We start from the raw sequence: 12,578 nt of genomic DNA on the forward strand, positions 1-12,578 counted from the left end.
CTATGGGCTTCCCTAGTGGCTCAGTCAGTAAAGAATCTGTCTGCAATTCAAGAGATGGCGGTTTGATCTCTGGATTGGGAAGATCCCCTGAAGAAAGAAATGGCTACCCATCCCAGTATTTTTGCCTGGGAAATCCCATGGACAGAGGAGCCTGGCAGGCTATAGTCCATGGGATCACAAGAGTTGGACATAATTTAGTGACAAAACCACCACCACACAGACTACAAAACTACACGGATTCAAGTGTTGTTGTCCTCTAGCTCTGTTTATTGTTATTCTCTAAGAGAAACATAAATTAATTATTGAAAGGTAGCTACAGTCTAGGTTTATAATTTCTGGCATAGATTATGGGGTAGGTATGAAAATAACTATTGCCTCTTGGAAAGAGCATGTTAGTATGTCAAGATAATTATACTGTTTCAAGTGATTTTTTTTCTTCTTCAAAATTATATTCTACATACAATTTAACATGGTCATCTTCAAAAATTGATAACTTCAGTAGACTTGGATTAAAAAAAAAACTTCCATAGGTATTCAGAGGAAGGAGGGTTTGTTAAGAAAATGAAATCCCTGTTTTCAACAATCTAAAAGAAAAAAAAAAGAATATGGAGAACAGAGAGAAATAACATTAATAGATAAGTTATAGAGATAGGTAATACACTATGCATACAAATATATTAAGACTAACTAATAGAAACACATATAAAATCTATTACTATAAGTATCTATTTCATTCTCGCTCATTCAACAAATATTTATTTGACACTCACTACATATGCTGAAGTGTCCATGGCAAATGCCCTTAAATGCCTGAAATGTTATTACCAAACAGCAGCAACACATCAGTCCATGACATGCATGATCTTCCCACCCCTTCCTTTTTCTGCTACATGTGTTCTCACGGCTACTTCTCCCATCTTCCCACGGCATCCATCTTCCACCATTCCTGGTTACAGCATTCTGCATTACTAACAGAATGAGTAAAGAAAAAAGAGAAGAGACAACATAAACATAATAAAATGTATTCTGCAAAAAATATGTGTTTTCCTTTCAAAGGTAAATGGATACTTTTTAAGTTATCCAAAATGAAAACTGTATACTTGTGGAACAAAGTGCAACAGCTTCATTGTATTTTCTTATTCTGAGGTGGCATCTACCTACATATACCCCTACATACAAAGAGACTAGTGTACATAAAGCAAGAATTAGACATATTATAAATACAAGTATTTTAGACATAACTATGCAGAAATACTTTTTTTCATTTTCTTCTCTCCATAATACTTTTTTTTCTGGGAAGAAATCAGATGGAAAATATTTTTAATGGAGAAAGATCATAATTTATGAATATGTTCAACACATTTTGAAGAGCTGTAGAAAATTCAAAAGTTACAATGATCACTTAAATCAGAGAAATGGATAAGTAATATATAGCACATGTTTTTAAGTGTAATTTTTAATATAGATGTTTTAAAAATTCTTCAGCTTCTTAAAGGAAATTCTTATTCTGTATTGCTAACTGGGAAACATTTTGATGTTATTCTTAACACTAATTATTTTTAATCCTAATTTAAATATGCATCAATAGGAAAAAAGCAAAATATATTTATTTCTATATTGGTAGTATTGTAGTTGAGTCTACCTTTCTTGATATTTTGCATACTAAAAAAGGGTGCCAAATTTCAGTTAAGTGTGGATAAGGCATGATTATATGATTTGCAAAACCCATTTAAACCTGAGTTTATATGTTTTCCTGAAAATAAAAATCTCACCTACAAACTTGTCTGATATAGGTCCATAGCCAGAGCCCAAGGCAGGTGTTAGCTCATAAACAAGAAGTTATATAATTAAAACTGTCTGTAAGTGTCTTTGTTAATTTATAAATGGTACCTTTCTGTAAGGTCTGTCTGTTAACTCTTCAAAGTACAATCAGATGTTCTATTTGTAGGTAAATTTTGTGAAGTTTCTTAACTCTGGCTAATTGGACCCCAAGGGTATTTCATCATTCTTAGCATACCGTACCAACAATTAAATTATTTCATATAAGTTAAATGGGCTTTGGAGGATAACTTTTTTAGTACTCATCTTTAATTTTGAACTTCTCCTTAGGTCTACATGAAAACAAAACACTATAAGAGAACAGAATAAGTTAACCATTCATGAATTTAGACATTGACAACAAATGAGATTACTATGGAGCGTGAATATCACCCTTATATAAATTAGTCATTTAAGTGGATAACTATCTGATGTAAATTTTTTTCATGATAATACTTAGTATTTTCCACCTATCTACCATTCATGCAAATCACAATTTTTACTATTGTTTTCAGATATACCTTAAGTGATAATACAAACTTTATAATAATATTTGCCACAAAGAGTTGGGCATGACTTAGCAACTGAACAACAACAACCACAATAATATTGGCACTGTAAAACAAATAAAGCTTACAATACTTTTTCAAAATGGCTATATCTTGAATTTATTCTGGAATTAGATTAATGTGAAACTGATGGAAAAAGTCTATCAAATTGTACTCAGAGATGGTAGGACACATATATTTAAGTCATTTAAATTTACCTCATAATAGCCCTACTAAGTAGAAAAAGAAAAGCATAATAAGTCCTACTAAATAGAAAAGAAGATAGCCACAATTAATAGCAAGGAAATACAAGATACAGAGTCAAAACACCATTTGCAAATTCAGAATAAGAAGCCAGGGCACTAAATGCAGGGACAAGATTTCTTTAAACTACTGTTTTTCAACCTAAGTGTCATGAGAAGCTCAGTTTGCCACCTCAGGTAAGGTCTATTACAATTATCTACTAAAATAAATACCGATATTTGATATTATATTAAAAATGTATTTAATTCAATTTAATTGAGAGATTTTCTTACATAGAAACACACACTATATTCAAATATGGTTGTATTAATAGAAGAAAAATAGGTTGTTCTTAACTTTTAATTGGCTTCAGAATACGTGTTACTGTGAGCAGCATATGTCATGAAGGAAAAGAAAACTGAAACCACATGATTAAACCTAGTTTGACTAAACACTCCAATGTTATAGGGCAGTAATAATTTGAGTGATGGCAGATACCAAAGACAGTCTGAATGAGGATTTGAAACTATCTAACAAACTATAGAAATATGGCTTTTTCTGAGTGTCACTCTGGAATGAAAGGCAGAATCCTATCAGAAAAACAGCATGTACTGACAAGGGCATCAATTCCAAGCTCATAAAGATTGAACTCCAGTCACTATGCTCATTGAGTGACCATTCAACTTTTACATAAATAGCTATAGTACAGTGCAAAGAGATCACTTTACAACTCCTATACCTATCTAGTCCAGCTGTCTAAGCCTTAGAGTTGCACCAAAATGGAAACAGAGTTAGGTCTAAATCAGTGAAGAGTGTCCTTTGAAATATATTTTTTAAAGGAGGTCCTGGAGCTATACCAGGAAAGTGTGGTTTCAGATTACAAATCCAAGGACAGATGGTTGAAAACCACTGAGAAAGAGCCACACAGATTCTCAAACTTCAAGGCTAAAATAGAATGAAAGCAGAAGAAATTAAATATGAATCTTCTCATAGTTGATTGGAAAATAGTCGAGGTGTGGTTTGACTTTTGATAGTTTCAGGGACTAATTTCACAAAAACTAGGCACCTGCTAATGTATTCTTATGGACAGTGTTGTGCATTTCCATGGGTAGAGAAGCACTATACCAAAAGCAGAAGGCACTCCAAAGTAGAGCTCATATTGCTATTTCATAGCAACCTGTATTTCATTACTAAGGGAGATAAGAATGGCATATATTGTTAGCATTTTTTTAAAACTGTATCACCCAAAATATCTAGTATTAAGCTCTGAAGTTCATATCTGAAGTTTGTGGATTATGGTTTATGCTAAATTTACCTGCTGGGCATTTCTCTGCCTTTTCATCTTGTTTATATCGCTGTGTTTGGGGTGGCATTTCCATATTCCGGCAGTTTGTGGTTCCTCTTTATTGTGGAGGTTCCTCACTGTGGGTGGGGTTGGACGAGTGGCTTGTCAAGGTTTCCTGGTTAGGAAAGCTTGTGTCAGTACTCTGGTGGATGGAGCTGGATTTATTCTCTCTGGAGTGCAATGAAGTGTCCAGTAATGAGTTTTGAGATGTCAGCGGGTTTGGTGTGACTTTGAGCAGCTTGTATATTGAAGCTCAGGGCTATGTTCCTGTGTTGCTGGATAATTTGCATGGTATGTCCTGCTCTGGAACTTGTTGGCCCTTAGGTGGTGCTTGGCTTCAGTGTAGATATGGAGGCATTTGATGAGCACCTATTGATTAATGATCCCTGGAGTCAAGAGTTCTCTGGTGTTTTCAGGATTTGGACTTAAGCCTCTGGTTTTCAGTCTTATACTTACAGTAACCTCAAGACTTTTCCATCTATACAGCACCGATGGTAAAGCATCTAGATTAATGATGAAAAGTTTCTCCACAGTGAGGGACATCCAGAGAAGTACACAGAGTTACATGGAGAAGAGGAGAGGGAGGAGGGAGATAGAGGTGATCAGGAGGAGAAGAGGGGGAATCAAAAGGGGAGAGAGCAAGCTCGCCAGTAACCACTTCCCTATGTGCTCTCCACAGTCTGGATCCCTCAGAAATGTTCACGGACTTACACAGAGAAGAGAAGAGGGAAGAAGGAGACAGAGGTGTGGCCAGGAGGAAAAAGGGGGAATCAAAAGGAGAGAGACAGATCCAGCCAGTAATCAGTTCCCTAATTGTCCTCCACAGCCCAGAACACACAAAAAGATTCACCAAGTTGGGTAGAGAAGAGAAGGGGGAGGGAGGAGACAGAAGTGACCTGGTGGAGAAAAAGGAGAATCCAAAGGGCCAGAGGGCAATCAAGCCAGTAATCTCTCTCCCAAGTTAAAATAGGTACTGAAGATTGGCTTCTTAAATGTACAGAATTGATAACAACAACAACAACAAGAACAAAAATTGATAACAAATACCAAAAAGCAAAGATTAAGAATCTAGAGTAGAGGTTAGATTCTCAAAAATACAACATTAAAGAAAAAAGCAAGTCACAAGAAATATATATATATATGAAGTTTGCTTTAAAAATAGGGGCCTTTGTGTTGTTGTTGTTTTTTTTTTTTTTTTTTTGCAAAGCAATAGGTTATAAAAATGAAAATTAAAGGAGGAATAGAGGACTTAAAAGTGAAAAAAATGAAAAAATTGAAAAAATTGATAATAGTAAAAATATATCTAGGACTTTCTCTAGAGCTGTTGCGGGCAGTGTGGGGTCAGTCCAGTTTCAGATAGTTCCTTGTTCCAGCTTATACTTCTCAAGATCTATAGGCCCCTTCCTATGTAGTCGGTGCTAACGCAGGGTTTTAATCTATTGCACCTGTCACTTCCAAAGCGGTTCCCTCTGTTTATTTTGGCTTCTTCTGTTTGCTGGTCTCCTCAGTGTCTAATTTCCGCCCTGACACAAGGGGGCGGTGGTGGTCACTCTTTTAGGCTCACGTGTTCAGTCCTGCTGTGGGGAGGGAGCAACATGGCAAACAAGTATCACTGGCGTGTGTGGGGAGCGCTCGCAGTGTCCCGGCCCCGCTGGGTTTGCCCCCGCTCACGGCGTGTGTGCTTTCCCGGTCTACAATGCTCAGGCTCCAGGTTCCTCTGCCGGGAACTGTCAGGCGGGCCCTGGGTTGCCTGCACTTCCCATGTCCAAGCCACTCAGGTTCAGGTACTCAAGTACTCCACAAAGGCGCAGACTCTATTGGGCCTGTATTTTGTGCCCTTCCCAGGCCCGAGCAGCTTAGGTGATCAGGTGCTTGGCGAGCGCAGTCGCCCCCAGTTGGAGGCTGCGGCTTATCACCTCCCACGTCCCATCCGCTCAGTTTTCTGGGTGTACAACCTGCGCACCTTCTCAGGTGCGCCATGTGTCTCTTCTGGGGAGCTGATCTCTGGCTGCAAACCTCTTGACGGATGTCGACCGTCCAGAATCCCAAGAAGTCTTGGTTAGCAAGGAAGCCTGCGTGCAGTTTGGTGGAGGATGCCTCTCTGGGGCCACGATTGCCCCTTTCTGGCTCTGGCTGTCCCAGCCTGCCTGTCTCCAGTGGGGGATGGGCCAGTCTGTAGCCAGCTAGCTCTGCCCAGTCCTTTGTTCTGTGAGCAGGCCTGGCGGTGTCTTAGGTTAGGGCTTTTCATGGGATAGCTATCCCACAGTCTGGGTTGCTATCTCAAGTTAGTTCCCTCAGATTTCTCTCGGGGCATTCAGGCCTGGTCCTTACCCAAAACAGTGCAGCCTGCACCTCCCTGTCCAGTCCCCACTTGCTAGTGGTGGTTGCAAGCGTCTGCACTGCTTCTCCGCTGGGAGTTTCCATTAGGCATGTAATCTGTGGGTTTTAATTATTTATTTATTTTTCCTCCTGGTTATGTTGCCCTCTGAGGTTCCAAGGCTTGCCACAGACCCACTGGTGAGAGTGTTTCCTAGTGTTTGGAAACTTCTCTATTTTTTAAGACTCCCTTCCCTGGACGGATCTCCATCCCTAGCTCTTTTGTCTCTCTTTTTATCTTTTATATTTTTTCCTACCTCCTTTCGAAGACAATAGGCTGCCTTTCTGGGGGCCTGATGTCCTCTGCCAGCATTCAGAAGTTGTTTTGTGGAATTTGCTCAGTGCTCAAATGTTCTTTTGATGAATTTGTGGGGGAGAAAGTGGTCTCCCTGTCTTATTCCTCCACCATCTTAGGACCCTCTACTGTACAACAATATGAATTAGCTTTATATATGCCCCTTCCTTCTTGTGCTTCCCATCCCCCAACCCACCCCTCTAGGTCATCACAGAGGGATAAATGTGTTATCATACTTTCATAATTTAGAAAATTTTTTAAAAAGTAAGAAGAAAAAAGTAATTTACCATATTACCAACATGTAGTGCTTAATTTGAAACAAGCCAGGAGCACCAAGTTGAGTTTCCTGCATTACAGCAGCTTCTCATTAGCTATCTGTTTTGCACATAGTATTGTGTGTGTGTACACACACACACACACACACACACACACACACACACATATATATATATATATCAATGCTACTCTCTCAATTCTTCCCAGTATCTCCATCCCACAGTGTGTCCACTTGTTCGTTCTCTGTGTCTGCCCTGAAAATAGATTCATCAGCACCATTACCTCAAGTCAGTACTGAAAAGTGAAATGTCTCCTTCATATTCAAGAAAACCTTCTGCCTTAGTGCCAGTACCACACTGTCTTGATGACTGTGGCTTTGTAGTAGAGACTGAAGCGGGGCAGGTTGATTCCTCCAGTTCCATTCTTCTTTCTCAAGATTGTTTTGGCTATTCAAGGTTTTTTTGTATTTCCACACAAATTATGAAATTATTTGTTCTAGTTCTCTAAAAAATACCATGACCCAGCAATCCCACTGTTGGGCATACACACTGAGGAAACCAGAATTGAAAGAGACATGTGTACACCAATGTTCATCGCAGCACTGATTATAATAGCCAGGACATGGAAGCAACCTAGATGCCCATCAGCAGACGAATGGATAAGGAAGCTATGGTACATATACACAATGGAATGTTACTCAGCCATTAAAAATAATACATTTGAATCAGTTCTAATGAGGTGGATGAAACTGGAGCTTATTATACAGAGTGAAGTAAGCCAGAAAGAAAAACACCAGTACAGTATACTAACGCATATATATGGAATTTAGAAAGATGGTAATGATAACCTTGTCTGTGAGACAGCAAGAGAGACACAGATGTATTGAGCAGTCTTTTGGACTCTGTGGGAGAGGGCGAGGGAGGGATGATATGGGACAATGACATTGAAACATGTAAATTATCATATGTGAAATGAATCGCCAGTCCAGGTTTCATGCATGATACAGGTTGCTCAGGGCTGGTGCACTGGGATGACCCAGAGGGATGGGATGGGGAGGGAGTTGGGAGGGGGGATCAGGATGGGGAACACATGTACACCCATGGCGGATTCAAGTCAATGTATGGTAAAACCAATACAATGTTGTAAAGTAAAATAAATAAATAATTTAAATAAATTTAAAAAAAGAACAATACACAGTCACCATGTCCAAATATTCTTGCATTACTGAGGAGAAAAATAAATTGTGTATAGCTCTCAGTGGACTCTAGGAATGTGTCACTGTGAGTAGCACAAAGAAAGAGTTTAAGAACACTGAGAGGGTGTGACTGAACCTAGTTTGGCTAGACACTCCAGTATTATAGGCAATGATAATATGAGTAATGGCAGATGCCAAAGACAGTCTGAATGAGGATTTGAAAATATCTAATGAGCTATAAGGAGTATGGATTTTGCTAAGGTGTCATCATGAAAATGTCTTAAAGTTGTCTTTCCACTCTGGAATGAAAGCCAGAGGTAAATCAGAGAATTAGCGTGTGCTGACACAAATAGTCATTCTCAACTTCCTAAAGCTTGAAGTCCATTCACAATGGCTCATTGGCTCTACCAGAGTATGCAATGGCAACCCACTTCAGTACTCTTGCCTGGAAAATCCCATGGACATTGGAGCCTGGTAGGCTACAGTCCATGGGATCGCTAAGAGTAGGACAGGACTGAGGAACTTCACTTTCACTTTTCACTTTCATCCCTTGGAGAAGGAAATGGTAACCCATTCCAGTGTTCTTGCCTGGAGAATCCCAGGGACAGCGGAGCCTGGGTGGCTGCCACATATGGGGTCGCACAGAGTCGGACATGACTGAAGTGACTTAGCAGCGGCAGCAGCAGCATTGGTCCTACATTAAATAGGTACAGTGCTGGCTAAAGAGATTGCTTTAGAACCCCTACACCTGTCTAGTCCAGCTCTCTAAGTCCTAGAGGAGCAACAAAACGGAAATAGAGGAGAGTTAAGTCTAAGTCACTGAAAGTTGTCTGTGAAAACAATTTTTCAAAAAGGAGTTCCAGGAAAGTGTGTTTTCAGAATGTAAATCTAAGGGCAGAGTGTTTTAAAAGCCTGGAGAGACAACAACACAGATTCTCAAACTGGAAAGGTAAAGCAAAATTAAAACAGGAGAAATTATGTATGGATCCTATCATAATTGATCAAAAACTAGTTGAGATATGGTTTGACTTTTGATAGTTTCAAAGACTAATTACACAGAAGAAGGTACCTGCCAAATTGTTCTTATGGACAGATTCAATAGGTAGAGCAACATGTTATGAAAGTAGCAAGGCACTCCAAAGTAGAGCTCATATTATGTTAGTCCAATCCAAAGATACTTTCATTGCAGAAGGGCATCTCCTAAGTTGTTTACCAGGAATGGAAAGTTTTGGGAGGTGGATTTTGCTCTAATAGTTCTTCCAATTTAATTCTAAATGAAATAGAAGCAAATAAAACTATACTTATGGTAATACACATATTGAATTGGGTAGAATCTCAGAACTTGGAAACACCTTCCATTCACCTAAGTAAATTACTTGTAGAAATTGGGAAGACTGATTAAGGTTATTGAAGATGATGGCATAATGTGAAAGAAAACTCATGTCTCCTCATTCTGAAGCTAAGGTTCTTACTCTCCTTCATGTTTTGTGACAGTAGTATGTCTACTAAACTTTGTTACACTGTAGAGTCCATTGATCCTTTTTTTTTTTTTTTTCCAATAAAGTATACGGAACCCTGGAAGTGTGAGGCTGGACCTTTCTGTCAGAGGAGTAAACTATAAACACATCCATGACATATACACACATGCATATTTGGAAGCAAGCTTCCTTTATGAAAGATCCATAAGTAATTTACAACAAAGTCTTCTCTTATAAGTTAGAAAAGCTGTTTAGCTGAGAAGTACTTTCCTTGGTCAACTGTGGAATAATGGTTTCTGCTTTGTGTTTATTTATCCCTTGTAAATGACCACCTAAAGCAATTTCAATGAAAATTCTAGATTCAAGGACCTAAGTATTAAGCCAGTTTTCTAATAGTGGAATTTTTTACAGATATATTTTAGTGTGTGATTTTGAAAAATGCCTGTATTTAGTTGCTAATAATAGTTGTTAATCTAATAAAGTGACACTTCTTATGGCATATAATGAAAAATATTTTAATATTCTAAATCATAGTCAAATGCCAGCCCCAAGGAGTTCTGTGTAGTGTAAAGATTGCAGGATGTGGTGTAAGAATATTTGGGCTTAAAGATGCCTTAAATGTTGGATGATCTAGTTATTTCATCTATCATATTCTCCATTTGTTTATAAGAACACTACATTTCAATTTTATAATATTGTAGTAACCATTTAAGAACAAATGTTTCATATCAATTTAGATAGAGTACAATTATTTTTTAGAATAACTGGTAACTTGTACCATATAGAATAAACTCAATGTAATTTTATTTTATTTTATTTTTTTTATTAGTTGGAGGCTAATTACTTCACAACATTTCAGTGGGTTTTGCCATACATTGATATGAATCAGCCATAGATTTACACGTATTCCCCATCCCGATCCCCCCTCCCACCTCCCTCTCCACCCGATTCCTCTGGGTCTTCCCAGTGCACCAGGCCCGAGCACTTGTCTCATGCATCCAGCCTGGGCTGGTGATCTGTTTCACCATAGATAGTATACATGCTGTTCTTTCGCAACATCCCACCCTCACCTTCTCCCACAGAGTTCCAAAGTCTGTTCTGTATTTCTGTGTCTCTTTTTCTGTTTTGCATATAGGGTTATTGTTACCATCTTTCTAAATTCCATATATATGCGTTAGTATGCTGTAATGTTCTTTATCTTTCTGGCTTACTTCACTCTGTATAAGGGGCTCCAGTTTCATCCATCTCATTAGGACTGATTCAAATGAATTCTTTTTAACGGCTGAGTAAAATTCCATGGTGTATATGTACCACAGCTTCCTTATCCATTCATCTGCTGGTGGGCATCTAGGTTGCTTCCATGTCCTGGCTCTTATAAACAGTGCTGCGATGAACATTGGGGCGCACGTGTCTCTTTCAGATCTGGTTTCCTCAGTGTGTATGCCCAGAAGTGGGATTGCTGGCTCATATGGCAGTTCTAATTCCAATTTTTTAAGAAATCTCCACACTGTTCTCCATAGCGGCTGTACTAGTTTGCATTCCCACCAACAGTGTAAGAGGGTTCCCTTTTCTCCACACCCTCTCCAGCATGTATTGCTTGTAGACTTTTGGATAGCAGCCATCCTGACTGGCGTGTAATGGTACCTCATTGTGGTTTTGATTTGCATTTCTCTGATAATGAGTGATGTTGAGCATCTTTTCATGTGTTTGTTAGCCATCTGCATGTCTTCTTTGGAGAAATGTCTGTTTAGTTCTTTGGCCCATTTTTTGATTGGGTCATTTACTTTTCTGGAATTGAGCTGCAGGAGTTGCTTGTATATTTTTGAGATTAATCCTTTGTCTGTTGCTGCGTTTGCTATTATTTTCTCCCAATCTGAGGGCTGTCTTTTCACCTTACTTATAGTTTCCTTTGTAGTGCAAAAGCTTTTAAGTTTCATTAGGTCCCATTTGTTTATTTTTGCTTTTATTTCCAATATTCTGGGAGGTGGGTCATAGAGGATCTTGCTGTGATTCATGTTGGAGAGTGTTTTGCCTATGTTCTCCTCTAGGAGTTTTATAGTTTCTGGTCTTACATTTAGATCTTGAATCCATTTTGAGTTTATTTTTGTGTATGGTGTTAGAAAGTGTTCTAGTTTCATTCTTTTACAAGTGGTTGACCAGTTTTCCCAGCACCACTTGTTAAAGAGGTTGTCTTTTTTCCATTGTATATCCTTGCCTCCTTTGTCAAAGATAAGGTGTCCATAGGTTCGTGGATTTATCTCTGGGCTTTCTATTTTGTTCCACTGATCTATATTTCTGTCTTTGTGCCAGTACCATACTGTCTTGATGACTGTGGCTTTGTAGTATAGTCTGAAGTCAGGCAGGTTGATTCCTCCAGTTCCATTCTTCTTTCTCAAGATTACTTTGGCTATTTGAGGTTTTTTGTATTTCCATACAAATTGTGAAATTCTTTGTTCTAGTTCTGTGAAAAATACCGTTGGTAGCTTGATAGGGATTGCATTGAATCTATAGATTGCTTTGGGTAGAATAGCCATTTTGACAATATTGATTCTTCCAATCCATGAACACGGTATGTTTCTCCATCTGTTTGTGTCCTCTTTGATTTCTTCCATCAGTGTTTTATAGTTTTCTATGTATAGGTCTTTTGTTTCTTTAGGTAGATATACTCCTAAGTATTTTATTCTTTTTGTTGCAGTGGTGAATGGTATTGTTTCCTTAATTTCTCTTTCTGTTTTTTCATTGTTAGTATATAGCAATGCAAGTAATTTTAAATACTATGTATATCAGATGTGTATCAAGAGAGTACTGGCAAGTATTTATTTTTTTCTATTTTATTTTCTGTACCCATCTAGTTACCCCTAGGCTATAAGCTTTCTGGATGCAAATTATTATATATACAAGCACCTTATATAACTCTGTAATCAGGAAGGAAAACATTTCAATTGCTATGAAACAAGTGAGGTTCTGATGAAATGCTGTTTCTTTCCTGGATTCATTTGAAATG

The sequence above is a fragment of the Cervus elaphus genome, chromosome 24, assembly GCF_910594005.1.
Source record: "Cervus elaphus chromosome 24, mCerEla1.1, whole genome shotgun sequence".
NCBI lineage: Eukaryota > Metazoa > Chordata > Mammalia > Artiodactyla > Cervidae > Cervus > Cervus elaphus.